General features: G+C 45.0%; 1 protein-coding gene across 1 annotated transcript in view; it reads right to left on the reverse strand.

The window, feature by feature from the left end:
- SLC25A1 (solute carrier family 25 member 1) overlaps window positions 1-13,093 on the reverse strand; it is a 28,355-nt gene extending 15,262 nt beyond the window's left edge. The window contains exon 1 of the mRNA XM_021071932.1: window positions 12,898-13,093. The gene's annotated coding sequence lies outside the window, so the exon portion shown is untranslated. The remainder of the gene's footprint in view (window positions 1-12,897) is intronic.

Below are 22,707 nucleotides of genomic sequence, written 5' to 3' on the forward strand. Positions count from 1 at the left end.
AAATATTTTCTCAAACATGATAATTTCCTTTTTAAATGGGTATGACTCCCAAAGGTATTTTTAACTTTATTGAGATAAAATTCATATACCATAACATCATTTCTTTAGAGCATGCCATTCAACTTTCTAGTTTTTCACAAGATTGTGCAACTATGACTACAATGTAATTTTCAACATTTTCATCACTTGAGAGAAACCTCACTGGCTGTCAATCTCCACCCCTAGTCTAAGCAGCTACTTATCTGTTTTCTGTCACTGTAGGTAACTATTCCGAATACCTCGTACAAATGAAATCATACATCTTTCACTTAGCTCAGTATTCCAAGGTTAGTTATGGTATAGCAAACACTATTATGTCATTTCTCTTTACCATCAAATTAATATTCCATTGTGGAGTTCCCTTCGTGGCTCAGTGGTTAACGAATCCGACTAGGACCCATGAGGTTGTGGGTTCGATCCCTGGCCTTGCTCAGTGGGTTAACGATCCGGCATTGCCATGAACTGTGGTGTAGGTCGCAGACGCTGCGTGGATCCCGTGTTGCTGTGGCTGTGGCGTAGGCTGGCGGCTACAGCTCCAATTCGATCCCTAGCCTGGGAACCTCCATATGCTGAGGGAGCGGCCCTAGAAAAGGCAAAAAAAAAAAAAAAAAAAAAAAAGACGAAAAAAATATTCCATTGTATACATATACACATTATATAGGAATTTATCAGTTAATGGAAATTTGGATGGTTTCCACTTTGGGGCTAGAATAAATAGCGCTGCTGGAATTCCTGTCATGGCGCAGTGGTTAATGAATCCAACTAGGAACCACGAAGTTGCAGGTTTGATCCCTGGCCTTGCTCAATGGGTTAAGGATCTGGTGTTGCCGTGAGCTGTGGTGTAGGTTGCAGACGTGGCTCGGATCCCATGTTGCTGTGGCTCTGGCGTAGGCCGGTGGCTACAGCTCCTATTAGACCCCTAGCCTTGGAGCCTCCATATGCTGTGAGAGCAGCCCAAGAAATGGCAAAAAGACAAAAATAAATAAATAAATAAATAGCACTGCTATGGATATCATGTATAAGTTTTGGTAATAATTTTGATCTTAAAGTCTATTTTATCTGATTTTTTTTCTTTTTTTTTTTGCTTTTTAGGGCTGCACCCATGGCATATGGAGGTCCCCAGGCTAGGGGTCCAATTGGAGCTGTAGCTGCCGGCCTACACCACAGCCACAGCAACACAAGATCTGAGCTCCCTCTGTGACCTACATCACAGCTTACAGCAATGCCAGATCCTTAACCCACTGAGTGAAGCCAGGGATCGAACCCGCATCCTCATGGATCCTAGACAGGTTCAAGGATCCTGAGCCATGAAGGGAACTCCCGATGATCTTTTTTTTTTTTTTTTTTTTCTTTCCTTTTTACTGCCGCACCTGCAGCATATGGAAGTTGCTAGGCTAGCAGTCAAATCAAAGCTGCAGCTGCCAGCCTACATCACAGCCATGGCCATGCAACATCCAAGCTGCATCTGCCACATCCTTAACCCATTGAGTGAGGCCAGGGATCAAACTGGCATCCTCATGGATACTAGTCGGGTTCTTTACCACTGAGCCACAATGGGAACCCTCTCCTTTAGTTTTTAAGATATGGTTTCCATTAGTTATTTAAACCTATTTATTTATTTATTTTGCTTTCAGGGCTGCATCCATGGCATACAGAAGTTCCCAGGACTAGGGGTCCTATTGTAGCTACAGCTGCCAGCCTACACTACAGTTATAGCAACACAGGGTCCGAGCCATGTCTGCGACCTACACTGCAGCTCATGGCAATGCCAGATCCCTAACCCACTGAGTGAGGCCAAGCATTGAGCCAGCATCTTCATGGTTACTAGTCGGATTTGTTTGTGCTGTGCCACAATGGGAACTCCTGAATGTATTTAAAATAGCTGATTTAAAGCCTTTTAAAGAGTAATTGTAGTGTCTGGGCATCCTCAGAACGGTCTCCATTAACTGCTTTTTTTTTTTTTTTCTTAAGTATGGTCGATACTTTGCTTCTTACATGTACCGTAAGAATATATATGGGAAGATATACCTATACCATGCTCTTAGATTGGAAGCATCAAAAAGGTCAAAATGAGAATACTACCTAAGGCAAGCTTCAATGCAATCCCTAGCAAATTACAAAACTATAAACAAACATTTAAAATTCTACAATGTGACAACTCTGGAAAGCAGATACTTCCTGCCTTACTTGGGTTTGTTGTTGCTGTGTGTTCATTTAGCAGATTTCTTGAACTAATTCTGTAAAGTCTTTATTCTCTGTCACATATGGTCAGTAAACTCTCTACTCAGTTGGCTTAGTGGCCAGTTAATGAGCTGGAAGAGATTCCTTAAATGCTCTGAATCTCAGCCTTTGCTGAGAGGCTCTGTGTGTGTGTGTTGAAACATGTCTTCAGTGCTCTGGAAGTCAGTTTACACTTCTGCCTTGGCCTTCAGCCTCCACTCGTTGCTTGTGCAGAGCCTCAAGATCAGCCAGAGGTGAGAGCTTAGGATTTTGCCAATTCTTTCTTGGACACATGCACAGCCTTGTACATACACAAGGCCTTCTGGCTTACCAAAAATATGCCAAAGCTTTTGAAAGCCCTCCTATGAACCTCTCATTTCATAACTTTTCTTTTAAAATTTTTTTTTGTCTGCTTCTTATTTGCCTCAACTGCTATCATCCCTTCAGGCAGCTATGATGTTAAACAGTTGCTGCTGCTGATTTATCACAAATTCCCAGGGGATAAGCCTGTTTGCACTGAACAAATCTAATCAAGTCAAATAAAGACAAGACCTGTGAACAGCGATTTCCAAGGAGCTTCTGGACAAATAATGACATTTATTTAGGAAAGGTGCTTTTGGGGGAGCTCTAAAACATTTTACCTCCTTCAGAGGCTGTTAGACTGCTAGATTTCACCCATTTGTAGAGCTACTGGTTTTCAAGGGAATCACAAAGCTGGAGGGAGGGGTATAGGAAAAGGGCAACTAAAAATGCTACCAAGCTTGCTGTTCTGAGATAACAGCAAATTTTCTCAAATAAAAGTTCTTTGGATTTTTGCAAGCCTGTGGTGAGTTTTTAGAGTTCTGAAAAAGTTTATTTTGACAATTTTTGCCAGTGGTCTTATTGCTTTCATGGAGGAACAGATTTTCAGAGACCCTTATTCCATCGATCTCACTGATGTTCTCTTTTGCACAGATGTATGTTTTTACGTCTCTTGGTATATAACTAGAAGTGGAATCCCTAGGTCACATGGTAACTTGATATTTCACCTTTTGAAGAATTGCCAAATTTCTCCTTCATAGCTGTGCTATTTTACGTCCCTGCCAGGGATGTATCAGGGTTCCAGTTTCTCTGTATCCTTGGCAACATTTGTTATTGTCTTTTTGATTATGGCTCTCTTAGTGGGCATGAAGTGGTAGCTCATTGTGGTTTTTTTTTTTTTTTTTTTTTTGTCTTTTTGCTATTTCTTGGGCTGCTCCCGTGGCATATGGAGGTTCCCAGGCTAGGGGTTGAATCGGAGCTGTAGCCACCGGCCTACGCCAGAGCCACCGCAACGCGGGATCCGAGCCGCGTCTGCAATCTACACCACAGCTCACGGCAACACCGGATCGTTAACCCACTGAGCAAGGGCAGGGACCGAACCTGCAACCTCATGGTTCCTAGTCGGATTCGTTAACCACCACGCCACGACGGGAACTCCTCATTGTGGTTTTAATCTGTACTTCCACAATGACTAACAATGTTGAATATTCTTTCTTGTGCTTATTGGCCATTTGTATATCTTCTTAGAGTACTGTTTGTTCAAACCATTTACCCATTTATAAATTGGATTGAAGAGTTTTTGTGTTTTTTTTTTTTTTTTTTTTTTTTGGTCTTTTTGCCTTTTCTAGGGCCGCTCCCGCGGCATATGGAGGTTCCCAGGCTAGGGGTCACATCGGAGCTGTAGCCCCTGGCCTACGCCACAGCCACAGCAACATGGCATCCAAGTCAAGTCTGCGACCCACACCACAGCTCATGGCAACACTGGATCCTTAACCCACTGAGCAAGGCCAGGGATCGAACCCACAACCTCATGGTTCCTAGTTGGATTTTTTTCCGTTGCGCCACAGTGGGAACTCCCAATGATGGATTCTTTAACCCACTATACTGGGCCAGGGATTGAACCTACACCTCTGCAGTGACCTGAGCCGCTGCAGTCAGATTCTTAACCTACTGCACCACAGTGGGAACTCCTTGTTGCTTATGCTTTTGATTGATGTTACAGCTAAGAAGGCTTTGTTTATTAACTCAAAGTCACTAAGATTTATCCCTTTGTTTTCTTCCAAGAATTTTATATTTTCAGCTCTTGGGATGGTCCATTTTTATTTAATATATTAGTATTAGAGCTAGGTGTCCAAATTCATGCTTTTTTTTATATGGATATCCAGTGTCCCCAGATTATTTATTGAACAGATTATTCTTTTCTTCATTGAGTTGTCTTGGCATCCCTGTCAAAATTCAATCTACCATAAATTAGGGGTGTATTTCTGAACTTTCAATCTATTGATACCATATGGTCTTGATTACTGTAGGTTTGTAGGAAACTTTGAAACTGGAAGTATAAATACTCCTACTTTGTTCTGCTTTGCCAAGATTGTTTTGGCTATTCTGGGTTCCTTGCTAGTTCATATGAATTTTATTTTATTTTATTTTTTAATTAATTTTTTATTGTTATTTCCTCAATACAATTTTTTTCTACTATACAGCACGGTAACCCAGTTACACACATTCATGTACATATGAATTTTACTTTATTTAAAAAATTTTATTTATTTATTTATTTATTTATTTATTTTGTCTTTTTAGGGCCACACCACGGCATATGGAGGTTCCCAGGCTAGGAGTCCAATCAGAGCTGTTGCTGCCAGCCTATACCAGAGCTCACAGCAATGCTGGATCCTTAACCTACTGAGCAAGGCCAGGGATCGAACCTGCAACCTCATGGTTCCTAGTCAGATTCATTTCTGCTGCACCATGATGGGAACTCCCTACATATGAGTTTTAGAATTAGTTTTTCAATTTATGCAAAGAAGCTAGCTGGTATTCTGATATGGTTATACTGGATATGGAGATCAATTTAGGGACTATTACCATCAAAATATTAAGTATTCTGATCCATAAACCTAGGATGGCTTTGCCATTTCTTTAGATATTCTTTAATATATTTTAACAACGTTTTGTAGTTTTTAGAGTGTAAGTTTTACGGTTCTTTTCATTAAAGTATTTTATTCTTTTTATTCTTTTTTTCTGTCTTTTTTTTTTTTTTTTTTTTTTGCCATTTCTTAGGCCTCTCCCATGGCATATGGAGAGTCCCAGGCTAGGGGTCAAATCGGAGCTGTGGCCACCAGCTTACACCAGAGCCAAAGCAATGCGGGATCCAAGCCGCATCTGCGACCTACACCACAGCTCACGGCAACACCAGATCCTTAACCCACTGAGCAAGGCCAGGGATCGAACCCTCAACCTCATGGTTCCTAGTCAGATTCGTTAACCACTGAGACACGACAGGAACTCCAAGTATTTTATTCTTTTTGATGCTACTCTGAATGAAGTGGTTTTTTTTTGTTTGTTTTTGCTTTTTAGGGCCACACCCTCGGCATATGGAGGTTCCCAGGCTAGGGGTCCAATCGGAGCTACAACTGCTGGCCCATGCCAGAGCCACAGCAACGCCAGGTCCAAGCCGTGTCTGTAAAATACATCACAGTTCTCGGCAACACTGCATCCTTAACCCACTGAACGAGGTCAGGGATTGAACCCTCAACCTCATGGTTTCTAGTCAGATTCGTTTCTGCTGTGCCATGACAGGAACTCTGATAAATTGTGTGTTTTTCATGGATGCCCTTTATTAGGTTGAGAACATTCCCTTCTATTCCTAGTTCGCTGACCATATTTATCCAAAGGTGTTGGATTTTGTCCTATGCTTTTTCTGTCTATTGATATGATTTATGTCACTTATTCTATTAACATTTCATGTGATATTAATTGATTTTCAGATATGAATCCAACCTGGCATTCCTGGGATAATTCCCACTTGGTCATAGTGTATAATCCTTCATATATGTCACTGGATTCAGTTTGCTATTATAATGTTGGAGATTTTGTCATCTATACTCGCAGGGCATAGTGGCCTTTAGGGGCTCTGTCTGGTTTTGGTATTTGGGTATCACTGGCCTTATAGAATGAATTGAGAAGTATTCTTTCCTATTATGTTTTGGAAAAGTCTGTGAAAAATTGGTATTGATTGTGCTTTGATGTTTGGTGGAATTAACCAGTAAAGCCATCTGGGTCAGAATTTTCCTTTGGTTAGATTTTTCTTTCTTTCTTTCTTTCTTTTTTTTTTTTTTTTTTTGTTTTTTTTTGTCTTTTTGCTATTTCTTGGGCCGCTCCAGCGGCATATGGAGATTCCCAGGCTAGGGGTCTAATTGGAGCTGTAGTCACTGGCCTACACCAGAGCCACAGCAACACGGGATCCAAGCCGCATCTGCAACCTACACCACAGCTCATGGCAACGCCGGATCGTTAACCCACTGAGCAAGGGCAGGGACCGAACCCACAACCTTATGGTTCCTAGTCGGATTTGTTAACCACTGCGCCACGACGGGAACTCCTAGATTTTTCATTACTAATTCAATATCTTAATTTGTAGCAGACCTATTCAGACTTTGTATTTCTTCTTGAGCCACTTTTATTAATCTGTGTCTTTCCCGGAATTAGTCCTTTCATCTATGTTATCTATTTTATTGGTCTGTAAAGTTTGTAGCATTTCCTACAAAGAACTTCCTACAAAGTTCTTTTTATTTCTGCATGGTTTGTCTTACCTGTTTTTGTAAAAAAAAGTTGTACTGGCATCCAACCATATTCATTCATTACACAGTATCTGCGGCTGTGTGTACTACAACTCCAGAGTTGAGCAGAAGCAACAGAGACCATCTGGTCCACAAAACCAAAAACATTTCTCTGGGCCTTTATAGAAAGCAATTTGCTGACCTCTGGTTTAGAAAGTGTGAGATAACAGTTAAGTACTCCAGTAAAACATAAGCAAAAGACTTTCAAGAAAAGATATAGGGGCACATAATAAGTGTGGAATGAATTAGCTACACTCTGCTTTATGAGTCACAGCTCAAAGCTCCATTCCTGCCTAACCCCTCACACATCTTCACAGATTGGAAGGGAATACATGGATTTCCAGTCCAGACTCAGAACAAAGATCCACCTGCATAGAATAAACAGGAAGTTCGAAAGCAAAAAGCTTTCTGGGCACCCAGAGGGAGAGAGAGAAGTGCTAATGCAGTGAGTTACCACCCTTCTTGGATGAGGGCCCTGTAACCTTATGCACCTTTTTCTAAACACAACATAAAGGCCAAACAGGTGCAGCTTTCCCAGCAAGCAGGCTGTGAGGGAAACTCCCACCTTCCCACTTGGCCTCACAAAGGAAGTGGGAAGCAATTCTCTCTTTTCGCGTTTGGAACACCTTGAAAATTTACCATTATGGTACCTGTCACACAGATCCTACTGTATTTGTACCTCTCTCACAATTCACCTCAGCACCCTAAAGCTCTGCGTAAGGTACACTCCTCACCCCCCATATCACCAACACTCCCCTGTCCTATGTCTGTGAAGTGTCTGTGCCCTCAGCCACAATGAAAGCCAGCAGCATCTGGGTCCTTTCAGAGTGAAGCAAAAACAAACAGTGATTCCAGCCAATAGATGACAGAGCAGAGAAAGCATCCTGGTATAAAATGACTCCTTTCACATTAGCCATGGCAATTAGACCCAAACAAGCTGATGTGGGTGATGCCACTATGTCACGTCACATGTGGAAGCAACGGGACTATGTGTTACCCCAGATCTGCTGTGAAGTTTCCTACAAATGCGTCATCACTCCAGCTCAACCTCAGCCCCAACAACCAGAAATAACTTCGGCTAAAGGACCTCACACTATGACTCTAACAAGTCCCTTAAGTGACATCCAAGAACTGTCAAGTGTCATCCAAGAACTCCCCCGCCACTCCCCACCCCGGGAAGAACTCACCTGGGCACCACAGAAAAGGAAGGGTTAGACCAGAGGTCTCCCCACTTCTGCCCTGTTCAAATGCCGTCAGCTGGTCCAACGCCAAGTTCTCTCTGGTCCACCTCTGCCACCGGAAGTCTTGCCCACCACCTGCGCCCTTCACCGCCAATGCCTCTGCCTCCAGGAAGCCACAGAGGGCTCATCACTCCTGGGTTCGTGGAGCGGAAGGGCTCCCCAAACAGAGAGAAGTACTCCTCCCACCTCTGTCACCATGCTGCACCTTCTCTGACATGTGTCTGCTCTAGGATATACCAGGCTTTACCCCCTCCCCTGTACCTACCCCTGCCTTCACGGTGGCCTGTATTCCACATGGTAGACAGTCTTCTGACACCCTGCACACGGCCCACAGCCTTGTCTTCTAGCCCTTCTGACATCGCCCACACTGCCCCAGGCTGCCCTCTAGCTGCCTCTTCCCCACCCGAAGGTGGTGGCCCCACTGCAGAAAGAGCAGTGCCCTCCCATTTCCATGCCTTTCACGGCCTCCTCCAGAGGGGGCCTCTGCAGCCTCCCTCCATCCTGGGCCCCCCACTCACAGTCTTTTGACGGCTCCACACTCCTCTGACATCTGGCCGCTGCCTAAGGGCTGGAGTCCTAAAGTCACACCTTTTCCACTTGGCTGGGGAGGACCCATCAGGGGCCAAGATGGGCTAATAAAGATCCAAGGCTCATGTATCCAAGGCCTGGATTGGGAATGAGCAAAGAAACAGGACTCACAGTTGCTGCTTTGTTACAAAAGGATATGGGTTAGGAATATTCCACTAAAGCCCTTGAAACAGAGACCTCAACCTGCGTCATATAAACCTACAGCTTCCATGTGGCTCTACAAACATTCCTCAACAATTTGCTTCTCAAAACTGTGCCAGAAACAGTTTATGGACTGACCATCAGTAACCTGATGGGACATAATAGTTGATGAGCCAGAGTCGATTTTTTTTTTCTTTTTAGGACCACGCCTGCAGCATATGGAAGTTCCCAGGCTAGGGGTTGAATTGGAGTTGCAGCTGCCAACCTATGCTACAGCCACAGCCACAGCAACATGGGATCCTCATCAGTGACCTACACCAGAGCTCATGGAAAAACCAGATTGTTAACTCACTGAGCAAGGCCAGGGATGGAACCTGCATCTTCATGGATACTAGCCCAGCTCATTACCATTGAGCCACAATGGGACCTCGCAGAGTTGAATTTTTTTTTTTTTTTTGGCTTTTTAGGGCTGCACTCATGGCATATGGAGGTTTCCAGGCTAGCTATAATTGGAGTTGGTGCTGCCAGTCTACACCACAGCCACAGCAATACCAGATCCAAGCCCTGAGTCTGTGACCTACAGGACAGCTCACGGCAATGCTGGATCCATAACCCACTGAGCAAGGCCAGGGATTGAACCTACAATCTCATGGTTCCTAGTTGGATTGTTTCTGCTGAGCTACGACAGAAACTCCCCTGAGTTGAATTTAAATACCTATATGATGCAAAGTTTGGATTTCTTTCCCTCCTGGGCCCATTTCTTCTGCCTCACACCTATACTGACTTAAATTCTGCCTTGGTGCTTCATCAGACCAGGCCCTAGGTGCTGCCACCCCTTATCTGGTCTGAGATGCAAGAGGGACAGCCCCTGGTTACCTATGTGCCTAGCTGTGGTCGTCGGCTCCCCACGAGACTGGTGTGTCCAAAGGCCCCTTCACGGGCTGGGAGTCAGCTCCATGCTCCTGGGCAGGCTGGCCTCGGTCATCAGGGCAACAGTGTTCACAGAGACCCATGTCCTAAAAAATCCCCTCTTCTGCGAGTGTCTGAGATTTCACTTTACTCTTCGTCTCAATTTTAGGGATCTGAAATGTCTTCTCAGCTAGTATTTGATACGATGGAGATTAGAGAAAGATACATTAAAAATCAGAAAGACAAATTCTACATTCTTAATTCTGAATCCTTCTATGACTACTTTAAGTTGTACTACTTACAGGTAATCTGATTAAGAGGGAAAAAAACTCTGAGTAGTAATTAACCACATGTTAATGTCTAAATATTGATAAAAGTCTGTAGGCACCAGCTCCTTTTTCAGAAGAGTGTAGAGTATTTAAATATTTATATTAATATCAGAAAATATATTTAACTGAATGCAATAAAAAGCACAAAAACATCCATTTTGGGGTTGTAACTAAGGCAGGGCTTAAAGGGAAATACATAGTTTTAAATGTCAAGATCAGAAAAGAAGAAAGAGCTCAAATCACTCAACAAAGTTTCCACTTTAAGAAACTAGAAAAAGAAGAGCAAACTAAACCCAAAACAACAAATTAAGAGCAGAGCAAAAATCAACGATGGATAATAGAAAACTGATATGGAAAAAATCCTGGAAACAAAAGCAGGCTTTCTGAAACAATCAAGAAGATTGACAAACCTTAGTTAGAGTGATCAAGAACAAAAAAGACAGAATGGCCAAAATCAGAGATGAAAGCGAAGACATCACTGATGAAATTTAAAGAGTTCTAAGTGAACACTGTGAACACTTTTATGTCAACACTTAGAAGCTCTGGATGACTTGGACAATGCCCAAGAAAGATCAATTACCAAAGTGGACAACAAGAAACAGACAATCCAAACAGATTTATAGCAAGTAAAGAAGTTGACTTCATAGTTTAAAATCTAGATGGCCCTAAAAATTCATGGGAAAAAAAAAAGAAAGAAATTTAACAAAAACTCAAAAATAAATTTAACAAAGATTTGTGAATTAAAAGTATAAAATAGCATTGAAAAGAAGTGGAAACACATTCTATGTTGAATACATAGAAGACTTGATAGAGCCAAGATGACAACTCTTGTCAAACTGAAAAATTCAACTCAGTCTCTATCAAAATACCAGTAGGCTCTTTATAACAGCTGACAAATTGATCCTCAAGTTTATGTGGAAATTCAGAGGACCTACTTTTGAAGAGTTTCAAAAACTTAAAAGTACAAAATTGGAATGCCAACACTATCTGATTTCAGTTATCGGCATAAGGCTGGGCACAAAGATCAAAGGAAAAGAATTAAAAGAAAAACAGGAGTTCCTGTTGTGGCGCAGTGGTTAACGAATCCGACTAGGAATCATGAGGTTTCGGGTTCGATCCCTGGCCTCGCTCAGTAGGTTAAGGATCTGGCGTTGCTGTGAGCTGTGGTGTAGGTTGCCGATGCAGCTCAGATCCCGAGTTGCTGTGGCTGTGGAGTAGGCTGGCAGCTGTAGCTCCGATTTGACCCCTAGCCTGAGAACCTCCATATGCCATGGGTGTGGCCCTAAAGAGACAAAAAGACAAAAAAATAAATAAATAAAAAGAAACCTTTACATTTTTGTCAACCGATTTTCACCAAAGGAGCCGAGACAATTCAGTGTGGAAGGACAGTCATTTCAACAAACTGTGCGGGGACAATAGAACATCTACATACACTGCCCTCCCCCCCCAAAAAAGAGAAAGGAAAAAATTTTACCTCACACCATACACAAAATGGACCAGAGACCTAAACGTAGGAGTTAAAACTATAAAACCACAAGAAAGAAATATAGAAACACCATGACCTTGGGCTGGGCTAAGTGCCCTTAGATAGAACTCCAAAAGCATGATCCATTAAAAGAAAAAAAATTGCTAAGATGGACTTTATTAAAACTAAAACCTTTTGCCCCTTCAAAGGAAACCATTAGGAAAACAAAAAGATAAGCTACAAATTGGGAGAAAATATATTTAACTCACATAGCTGATAAATGATTGTTATCCAGAATATGTAAAGAACTCTTAAAATTCAGTAAGACAAAGAGTTCTCTTGTGGCCCAGCAGGTTAAGATCTGGCATTGTCACTGCTATGGCTCAGGTCCTTGCTGTGGTACAGGTTTGATCCTTGGCCTGGGAACTTCCATATACCACGAATGTGGCCAAAAAATTGTTCAATAAGACAAATAAGTCAATTAAGAAATGGGCAATGGGGAGTTCCCGTCATGGCACAGTAGAAACGAATCTGACTAGGAACTCTGAGGTTGCAGGTTTGATTCCTGGCCTTGCTCAGTGGGTTAAGGTTCCTGTGTTGCTGTGAGATATGGTGTAGGTCACAGACGTGGCTCGGATCTGGCGTTTCTGTGGCTGTGGCGTGGGCCGGCCCCTGTAGCTCTGATTCGACCCCTAGCCTGGGAACTTCCATATGCCACGGGTGCAGCCCCAAAAAAGCAAAAAAAAAAGAGATGGGCAATGGAGTTCCCATTGTGGTGCAGCGGAAACAAATCTGACTAGTATCCATGAGGATGTGGGTTTGAGTCTTGGCCTTAAAGAACCAGAGTTGCTGTGACCTGTGGTATAGGCTGCAGATGCGGCTTGGATCCCACATTGCTGTGGCTGTGGTGTAGGCTGGCAGCTGCAGCTCTGATTGGACCTCTAGTCTGGGAATTTCCATATACCACGGGTGTGGCCCTGAAAGAAAGAAAGAAATGGGAAAAGTTTAAAATAGACACTTCTCCAAAAAGATATATGAATGGCTAATAACCACATGAAAAGAAAAGATATCCAACATCATTAGGCATTAGAAAAAAGCAATTAAAACCATGTTGAGGTACCAGCTCACAACCACTGGGATTGCTACAGTAACAAGACAACAAACATCTAATATGGATGTGAATATAGACCCTCACACATCTCTGGTGGGAATGTAAAATGGTGCAGCAAAACGTAAAACTGTGCAGCCACTTTGGAAAACAACTTGATAGCTTCTTAAAAAGTTAAACAAATTTACCCAACAATTCCACCCCAGGTACGTACCCAAGTAGAGGCCCCATGGCACATGGAGTTCCCAAGCCCAGGGATCAGACACAAGTTGAAGTTGTGACCCACTTTCAACCCATTGTGCCGGGCGGGGGCTTGAACCTGCGTCCTGGTGCTGCAGAGATACTGCCAATCCCATGCCACAGCAGGAACTCTGAAACTGCAATTCTCAATAGCTGCAAACTGTAGCCAATCCAATGTCCATCACCTGGTGAGTGAAGAAACAAAATGTGGTCCACGTGCATAAAATACACTATTATTCAACAGAAAAGAGCTAAGAACTGATACCGCTGAGACATAGACAAAACCCGCACATGCCCACCTAGTGAAGGGAGCCAGATGCAAAAGACTGTATTACAGAGTCCCATTTATCTCGAATGTCTAGAAATGCAAATCTACAGAGGCAGGAGGCAAATTAGTGCTGCCTGGCTGGGGTGGGGTGAGGATGAAGGGATGAAGGTGATGCTGGAAAGATGTTATGGGAATCCGGGTTCTTGTTCATGAAGTTGAAGAATGAACTCCTCAAACATACAGGCAGCAAGCAAGCAAAGTCTTTACTACAGGAAAGCAAATAGCTCCCAGGGCTGCTGGGAGTCGGGAGAAGAGCCTCTCCCATTGTCCTATAGGGGTTTTTATCCCGTAAAGGTAGGGGGGACCAACGTGGGGTCCAGAAAGATGCATTTTTCTCCCATTGGCCTTGCCGAGTGACCTATATCAGTCCTTGTCCAATAGGGGTTTTAGGGGTGGAAATGTCCCATAAGTTTTATGATGTCTTTGTCCTTCTCTTTCCTTAGACTAAGTCACCATTCCTCTCACTCCTTTTTTTATCAGTAGAGGAGTGGGTTAGAGATTAAGGTCCATGTGGGGGTAGGCACATTTCCTATAGTAAACAAGGCCTTAGAGAAGGTACACTTCCTACAGTAAACAAAGCCCATGGGGAAGGCACAGTTCCTATAATAAAACAAAGCCTGTGGGGAATTACTCCCTGGAGCCCTTAAGCCACAAATGTCAATCAACAGCCATATCAAAGAATGCATCAAAGCCCATGCTCCTACACTGACTACCTGAGTTAGTATTCTGCCTCAAGGGGACCCTGGGGGAAGCTGAAATGTTCTAAAATCAGAGCACAGTGTGGGTCCACAACTCGACAAACTTACTAAAAATCACTGACCTGTGCACTCACAATGTGTGAGATGTATGGCCTGTGAATTATATCTGCATGAAGTGGTCAAAGACAAAAGACTTGATAAATGCAACTCTGAGACTGGGCTACCTTCCAGTTTCCAACAGCCGGGAGGGTCAGAGGAAACCTCCTCCAGCTTCAAAACTGGTCCTTGTCCTGAGGCTTGTTTTACATGAGGTACAGAGTATTTAGCTTCACAAAAAGAAACAACAAAACAAGGAGCAAACTCCTTTGGGAATCAACCTCAGATCACAGCAAGCTGTCGAGGTGTCACCACCAGGGGGTGCACTGCACTGCCTGTCCGCACCCCCAGTCTGGTAACGATAAGGTTGGAGTAGGGTGGGGTGAGGGGGCAGCCTATACTTGGTTTACCTCCAAGAGCGAGGGCAAGAGGTAGCACCTGTGAAGAGAGAAGACTTGAACACTCAAAGGGCCACGTGTGGTGTAATAAAAGCAGAATCATGCTGGCTGATCCAGGGCACAGAGTGTGTAATGGGCATGTGGGCTTCTGTGTTTATAAGTCTTTGAAAATATTTGAGAATTAACATATGTCTTTTCTAGCAAAGGAAGCCTTGGTTACTTTATTTAGTTCCTGCTTTGCCTGAGACATCCTCCTCCACCCCTCTGCCTTTCCCTCCCCTCTCAGTGACAGTTTGTTTCAAATTAGCCAACTGAGAAGAATGTGTGCCTTGGGAAACAGAAATGTGCACCTGACCATTGGGAAAGGGACAGAGGTAGAGCCTTAGGGATAAATAGTGGGTTCTTTTTTGCACAGGCTCGCTCGCTTGCCTGCTCGCCTCGTACGGGGAGCATTTGTGCCCCTCTGCAGGAGTAATGAGCCTTGTTGAGATCTCCCCGGGTTCCTGTGTCTTACTTTCTGATACTGGGGTCGCTTTTCCCCAACCAATAGAAAACCACTGGTAGTTGGAGCATTAATGTTCCACTAACGAGTGAGCAGCAGGGAACCACTTCGCCCCACTTCATGCGCTTTCAGTCAAGGGTAAAAATGTAGGTCCACAAATCCACCAGCAGACAGTGTGAAGAGGGGGTGAGCAAGTCTGCCAGGACGGGGGTGGGCCGGGGGTGGGGGAGGTAAGTGGCTGCAGAGGCAGAGTTTTTCCAAAGAGCTCAGTCAGAAGCCGGGAGCCTTCCGACCCAGTGGGCAATCACACTGCCACTTGGGAGGAGCTCAGGCGTGTGAAACAATGAAGGTGCTATTCACTTAGCTCTGTAATTCAATTGCTGTGCAAATACTTGTTCTTAAAGACAATTTTGCTCATGTTGGTGTGGGGTCTTTAAAAGACACTGTGTAGCCTCCCTTGGCCAAGCATGTGCTGCAAGGGCCCAAGATCACCCTTATGGCCACCAGGTTGCAGCAAAACAGGATAGAGCCTTAGCATCACAGCACATTAACTGGGCAGCCTCACACTTTCTCCTGCAAAACAAAGCAGCACGGCGCCTGGTTCAGTGGTCACTGGAGCAGGAAGGAAGGGGACTGGACCCCTGGTGGACAGAACCCATCTAAGAGCCTCACTGTACCCTGAGGACCACAAAGCAGCCAGATGGCAAGGTTGTTCCAGAATTCTACCCAAGCACAGATGAAAGCTCCTGTGCCTCCCTGGAAACACCACACAGCCCCTCTGGGCAAAAAGGGGGAACTCTGTCTCTTCGCCAATCACAGCTTCACCCTCTCCTGCCGGCCCTGGTGGGGAGGGTTTTGGAGCTAAAAGTACCCCCTTTCTGAGAGTCTGCAACCAACTTCTGCTTCCTCAGCCCTTCCCCCATATCACCCACCCAGCCCAGATCCCATCACAGGTTCTTCTGGACACGCTCACCCAGAATTCTACCCTGTTTCCCAGGGTGTGCATGTCCCCTCAATGCAAGAGTAACCAGCCCTCTTCACTTGCCCTCAGCTGTGTTCCTGGTGGTCTGTGCCTGAGGGGATGGACACATAGGTGCTGTGTTTCCCTTAAGCCCCCACCCCCATCTCCAGGAGAGCTGCACTGTAAAAGGGCTGGGGAAGGAGTTCCACTGTGGCGCAACTGGATCAGTGAGGTCTCTGCAGTACCAGGGCACAGATTTGATCCCTGGCCCCAGCACAGTGGGTTAAAGGATCTGGCGTTGCAGCATAGGTTGCAACTGTGGCTCAGATCTGATCCAGAATTTCACATGTGGTGGGGTGGCCAAAAAAGATTAACAAAAAAAGGAAGGGAGAAAATGGAAATGTTTAATAAAAGGGGGGCTGTTGGGGAAGACCACCATGCTGGTCGTTGCTGAGGCCCAGATTACCCCAAACAGCAAACGGCATGCCAGATGGGGTCTCTCAAAAGTACAGCAAAAAGAGAACATGCAGAAAAGCCAAAAAGACTGTTAAGAATTCAGGAAGTTTGGGAGTTCCCGTTGTGGCTTAGTGGAAACAAACTTGACTAGTATCCAGGAGGAAGCGGGTTTGACCCTGTCAATGGGTTAAGGATCCAGTGTGCCTTGAGAAGTGATGTAGGTTGCCTTGAGAAGTGCTGAGGTGCAGGCCAGCAGCTGCTGCTCCAGTTCGACCACTAGCCTGGGAACCTCCATATGCCTCAGGTGCAGCAAAAAAAATGACGTTTAATAACTTCTTCAATTGCCATTAAGACAGTTTACAGGGAGTTCCCGTTGTGGCTCAGAGGCAACGAACCTGACTAGTATTCATGAGGATGCCGGTTTGATCCCTGGCCTCACTCAGTGGCTTAAGGATCCAGCGATGCTGTGAGCTACAGTGTAGGTTGCAATGCAGCTCTGATCTTGTGTTGCTATGGCTGTGGTGTAGGCTGGCTATTGTAGCTCCAATTCGACCCCTAGCCTAGGAACTCCCATAAGCCTCAGGTACAGCCCCCCCCCCAAAAAAAAGATCATTTTGAATATAAATATTCAGCTACTTTTTTCAGTGGAAAGGTCTTAACTTCCAGATGCCCATATATCTCCTGAAATCACAAAGTAGACCCTGTTTCCATAACAAAACAGAAGCACAGGCAAAGCCAATTTTTTTTTTTTTTTTTAGGGTGGAACCCAGGACATATGGAGGTTCCTAGGCAAGGGGTTGAATCAGAGCTATAGCGGCCAGCCTATGCCACAGCCACAGCAACTTGGGATCTGAGCCACATCCATGACCTACACCACAGCTCACGGCAAAGCCAGATACTTAGCCCACTGAGCAAGGCCAGGGATCAAACCTGGATTCTCACGGATACTAGTCAGTTTCATCTCCAATGCACCACAACAGGAACTCCCAAAGTTAATATTTGGCACTCAAATTTTAGATCCAGAAGGAGCTTTAACTTTTCAAGGTAAGTGATAACGCATTTCACATAAAACACTAGCACCCTGGAACACTTGCCAGGAAGAATCATGGCAAGAAGATTCTATGTCCTCAAAGTAACTGGGTTTTAAGCTCCTGAGACCCCAAGTCCAGGGAAGTGACTATTAAACCACAGTGGCACTGCCATGGATGTTTTACAATAGAAGAAGGAGCAAGAGTCACACGCTGGGCTGCCTGGATCTCCTACCCCCTGTCAAGCCCCCTCTGAGGTCATGGGCACCATGTGGCCCCCTCGAAGACTCACAAGGCACATGGTGGCCTCCCAGACAGAGCACCCGTAGGGACAGGGCTCTTATTGAACAGGATGTGCAAAATACAGCTTCTGCTAAAACTTTTGGAACGAAGTTTAAACTATTTTTTTTTGTCTTTTTGTCTTTCTAGGGCCGCACCCGAGGCATATGGAGGTTCCCAGGCTAGGGGTCTAATCGGAGCTGTAGCCACTGGCCTATACCGCAGCCACAGCAACTCAGGATCCAAGCCGAGTCTGTGACCTACACCACAGCTCACCGCAACGCCGGACGCTTAACCCACTGAGTGAGGCCAGAGATTGAACCCGCAATCTCATGGTTCCTAGTCGGATTCGTTTCCTCTCCACCACGATGGGATGACACTTGACTATGAGTTTCTGACACCTGTTCAATATTTAAGGTAACAGCAGGTGAGGTAAAATTCCTTTCTGAAAACCCCATCAGGCATACCTTCCAGGGCCATCACCATGGGGGCTGGAGGCATGATAGATTGTCTGCAGACAGCACCTCAGACAGATGCCCTCACGTCACTCATGGCAGCACTCACGACCTGCCAGGCTGGTCTGGGGCACACAGACACCTGTCAGGGCCCACGGTCAGAGTGCTGGAGCCAGTGTTGGTTGGATTAATTCTAGGTTTTGGAGTTGAACAGAAAAGAAGTGTTTGATTAACGTAAGCCTTTCCTCTCTGAAATAGATCCCATTTAAGTCAGATCAGAGATCAGCTAAGGGAATTTGGGGCAAATGCTAAGGTGTGGTCTGAGCCTTCCACAGCAGCAACAGCGGGAGGGACAGTGCCAGAACAGGGAGGGTGCGGACGGCGCTATGATAGGGCCTGTTGGGAAGGCCTGGGTTAGGCCCCGGGGAGTTTCTCTGGGGAGACCCCATGGAGAGCTTTCTGTTGAAGGCCAGAAAGGTGGGCAGGGCAAGAGTGAGGGTAAAATTTCCTTTTGCTCTAGTCCTGTCAAGGTCTGACCAGGATGTGATGGATGGTCGATCTGTTGGAACTGCAGGGGATGAGGTGCAGTGAGTTGCTCGGAGTGTGAGGGAAACATGTAGTTCAGGACACCAAAGATCTGGGAAGGTCAGGTGGGGCGGTGAGGAGCAGCTCCCACTGGGGAGCACAGGCAGAGTCCTCACAGGGAGGCCTGTGGGGAGCATCACAGAGGCTGGTTCCTCCAAAGGAACAGTAACAAAGAACTATCGGGGAGCTCTTGCCTTTTTTTTTTTTTATTTTTTGTTTTTTTGTTTTGCAAGCAAGCAAAGTCTTTATTAAAGTAAAGCAAATAGCTCCCAGGGATGCTGGGAGTGGAGAGAAGAGTTCCCGTGCTCTATTGTCCTACAGGGGTTTTTATCCCTTAAAGATGGGGGCAGGTACCAACTTGGGGTCCATAAAGATGTGGTTTTCTCCCATTGGCCTTGCTCTGTTACCTGTATCAGTCCTTATTAAATAGGGGTTTTAGGGCTGGAAATGTCCCATAAGTCTCATGGTGGAGCTTTTGCTTTTTAGGGGAGGGGGCTGAGCCCAGGGCATGTATTAGTTCTCGGGCCAGGAATGGAGCCTGTGCTGTAGCAGTGACCAGAAACACAGCAGTGACAATGCTGAATCCTTAACCCACTGAGCCACCGGGGAACTCCCTCTAGTAATTATTGAACTGGTTCTCCCTCATTATGGACAAGAGCTCCTCCCCGTCTCTCCCTGGCACTCTGGATGCTGCAGCTGCCCAGCAGAATGGCTATGGGACAACAGGTCACCTCACCCCCACATCCCGCTGGGCCAGGAGGCAAGTCTGCCTTGCATAGTTCATACCCAGGCAGCCTGAGGCCTCCTGGTCAGGCAGCCGCCTCAAAGCCCAATGCTCACGAGACTGGGCACTGAAGCACAGGCTGAGCCACCTGCAGTTCACAGGAAGGACGAACTGCCTTCTCAGTGACCCACCAAAACCAACGAAATGCCTTCTCAAAAACATACGCAGCAGGAGTTCCTGTCGTGGTGCAGTAGAAACAAATCTGTCTAGGAACCATGGGGTTGAGGGTTCAATCCCTGGCCTTGCTCAGTGGGTTAAGGATCCGGCGTTGCTGTGAGCTGTGGTGTAGGTCGCAGATGTGGCTCGGATCCCGTGTTGCTGTGGCTCTGGTGTAGTCTGGCAGCTGCAGTTCTGATTGGACCCCTAGCCTGGGAACCTCCATATGCTGCGGGTGTGGCCCTAAAAAGACAAAAAAACGAAAATAAAGCAAAATAAAAACATCCTCCTGGGAGTTCCCATCGTGGCTCAGTGGGTTTGGAACCCAACTAGTATCCATGAGGCTTCAGGCTTGATCCCTGACCTTGCTCAGTGGGTTAAGGATCCTATGCTGCCACTAGCTGTGGTGCAGGTCACAGATGTGGCTAGGGTCTGGTTTTGCTATGGCTGTGGTGTAGGCCTGCACCTACAGCTTTGATTTGACCCCTAGCCTGGGAACTTCCATATGCCACAGGAGTGGCCCTAAAAATAAAGAAAATAAAAAATATAGATGTCCTTCTGGAGAAGATTAAAGGCAGGGCGAAGGCTGGTTGAGGCAGAAAGGAAGCTTCAGGGAAGAGGGCAATGCCCCCACTTCTCAGTGGGCACTGAAGCTCCACTGTTCTACTCAGTTCCACTGAAGAGCTCATCTTGGTTCTGAGCAGTCAGGATTCTCACATTTTCCCAGGTTTAGAGGAGGCCACAGCTGACCATCAGTCACCTCTGGGGGAAGGGGCTGCCTCCCTGCTCACAGCTTGCATGTCTATGCTGTCGGAACACACATGCCGCTCTTGTACTTCTGTGTAACTTGTGAGAAGACACACAAAAAAGAACATTCTTTCTAATGGATCCAGCTACTACTAATGAACAAATTGAGCCTTTTGGTCAAGAATAAGGAGGGACTGGAAAGTCAGTATTTAAGGGGGACAGAGTGTCAGTTTGCGAAGATGAAAGTTCTGGAGAGAGGGTGACGATATTCGCACAACATGGGGATGTATTTGATGCCACTGGATGTGCACCTAAAAATGGTTAAAATGGTAAATTTTATGTTATGTGTATTTTACCACAATAAAAAATTAAGGGACAATTTATTTATTTATTTAATTTTTTAGGGCTGTACCCATGGCATATGGAAGGTCCCAGGCTAGGGGTCAAATCAGAGCTATAGCTGCCGGCCTACAGCACAGTCACAGCCATGCGGAATTCAAGCCATGTCTTCACCCTACACCACAGCTCATGGCAATGCTGGATCCATGATCTACTGAGAGAGGCCGGGGGTCGAATACTCATTCTCATGAATACTAGTCTGATTTGTTTCCTCTGAGCTTCATTAAGGGACAATTTAAAAGTGAATTATATACTGTGGCTGCTAAGAAGCTAAAAACTAAAATCAATCACATGTCCCAGGAAAATACATCCATCCACAGGGCATTTGAACACACTGAGTTTTTTTATTTTTTTTTAAGATAGTTGCTTTTTGTTTCCCTTATTACAGCTGCATCTGCAGCATATGGAATTTCCCAGGCCGGGGGGGGGGGTGTCAAATCGGAGTTGCAACTGCCAGCCTGTGCCATGGTCATAGCAACACCGGATCCGAGCCACATCTGCAGCAAGGCTGGATCCTTAACCCACTAAATGAGGTCAGGGATTGAACCTATATCCTCATGGGTACTAGTCGGGATCTCAAGCCACTGAGCCACGATGGAAACTCCCCGTCCTCACTCTTTTATTGTGAAATATTAAAAGCAGAGAGCAGCAGGCATAACTCTCCAGACTTCAGACAAAATTACAAAGCTACAGTAATCAAGACAGTGTGGTACTGGTACAAAAATAGACATATGGATCAACAGAACAGACAGAGAGCCCAGAAATAAACCCAGACACCTATGGTCAATTTAATCTTTGACAAAAGAGGCAAGAATATAAAATGGGAAAAAGACAGTCTCTTTAACAAGTGGTGCTGGGAAAACTGAACAGCTTCATGGAAATCAATAAACACAAAATAAACTCAAAATGATTTAAAGACTTAAATATAAGACAAGATACCATAAAACTCCTAGACGAGAACATAGGCAAAACATTCTCTGATATAAACTGAACAAATGTTTTCTAAGATCAGTCTCCCAAAGCAAAGAAATAAAAACAAAAATAAACAAATGGGACCTAATCAAACTTCCATGGTTTTGCATAACAAAGGAAACTGAAAAACAAAACAAAACAAAACACAAAAAACCCCTGAAAAGAAAACCTAAAGAATGGGAGAAAATAGTTGCAAATGATGTAACCGACAAGGGCTTTATCTCCAAAAATATACAAACAACTCATACAGCTCAAAAACAAACAAAAACAACTCAATTAAAAATGGGCAGAATACCAGAGTGCCCATGTGGCGCAGTGGTTAACGAATCCAACTAGGAACCATGAGGTTGCAGGTTCAATCCCCGGCCGTGCTCAGTGGGTTAAGGATCCAGCGTTGCCGTGAGCTGTGGTGTAGGTCACAGACGTGGCTCGGATCCCGCATTGCTGTGGTTCTGGTGTAGACTGGTAGCTACAGCTCCAATTAACCCCTAGCCTGGGAACCTCCATATGCCGCGGGAGCAGCCCAAGAAATGGCAAAAAGACAAAAAGACAAAAAAAAAAAAAAAAAAGGCAGAATACCAAAATAGAGATTTCTCCAAAGAAAACATATGGATGGCCAACAGGCACACGAAAAAATGCTCAACATCCCTAGTTATTAGAAAAATGCAAATCATAACTGCATTGAGGTACCACCTCCTACTGGTCAGAATGGTCATCATTAATACATCTACAAAGAACCAATGCTGGAGAGGGTGTGGAGAAAAGGGAATCCTCCTGTACTGTTGGTGGGAATGTAAATTGGTTCAGCCAGTATGGAAAACAGTATTGAGGTTCCTCAGAAAACTAAATATAGAACTACCATATGATCGAGCAGTCCCACTCCTGGGCATACATCTAGACAAAACTACAATTCAAAAAGATTCATGCACCTCTATGCCCA

This window comes from Sus scrofa, chromosome 14 (genome assembly GCF_000003025.6).
Source record: "Sus scrofa isolate TJ Tabasco breed Duroc chromosome 14, Sscrofa11.1, whole genome shotgun sequence".
NCBI lineage: Eukaryota > Metazoa > Chordata > Mammalia > Artiodactyla > Suidae > Sus > Sus scrofa.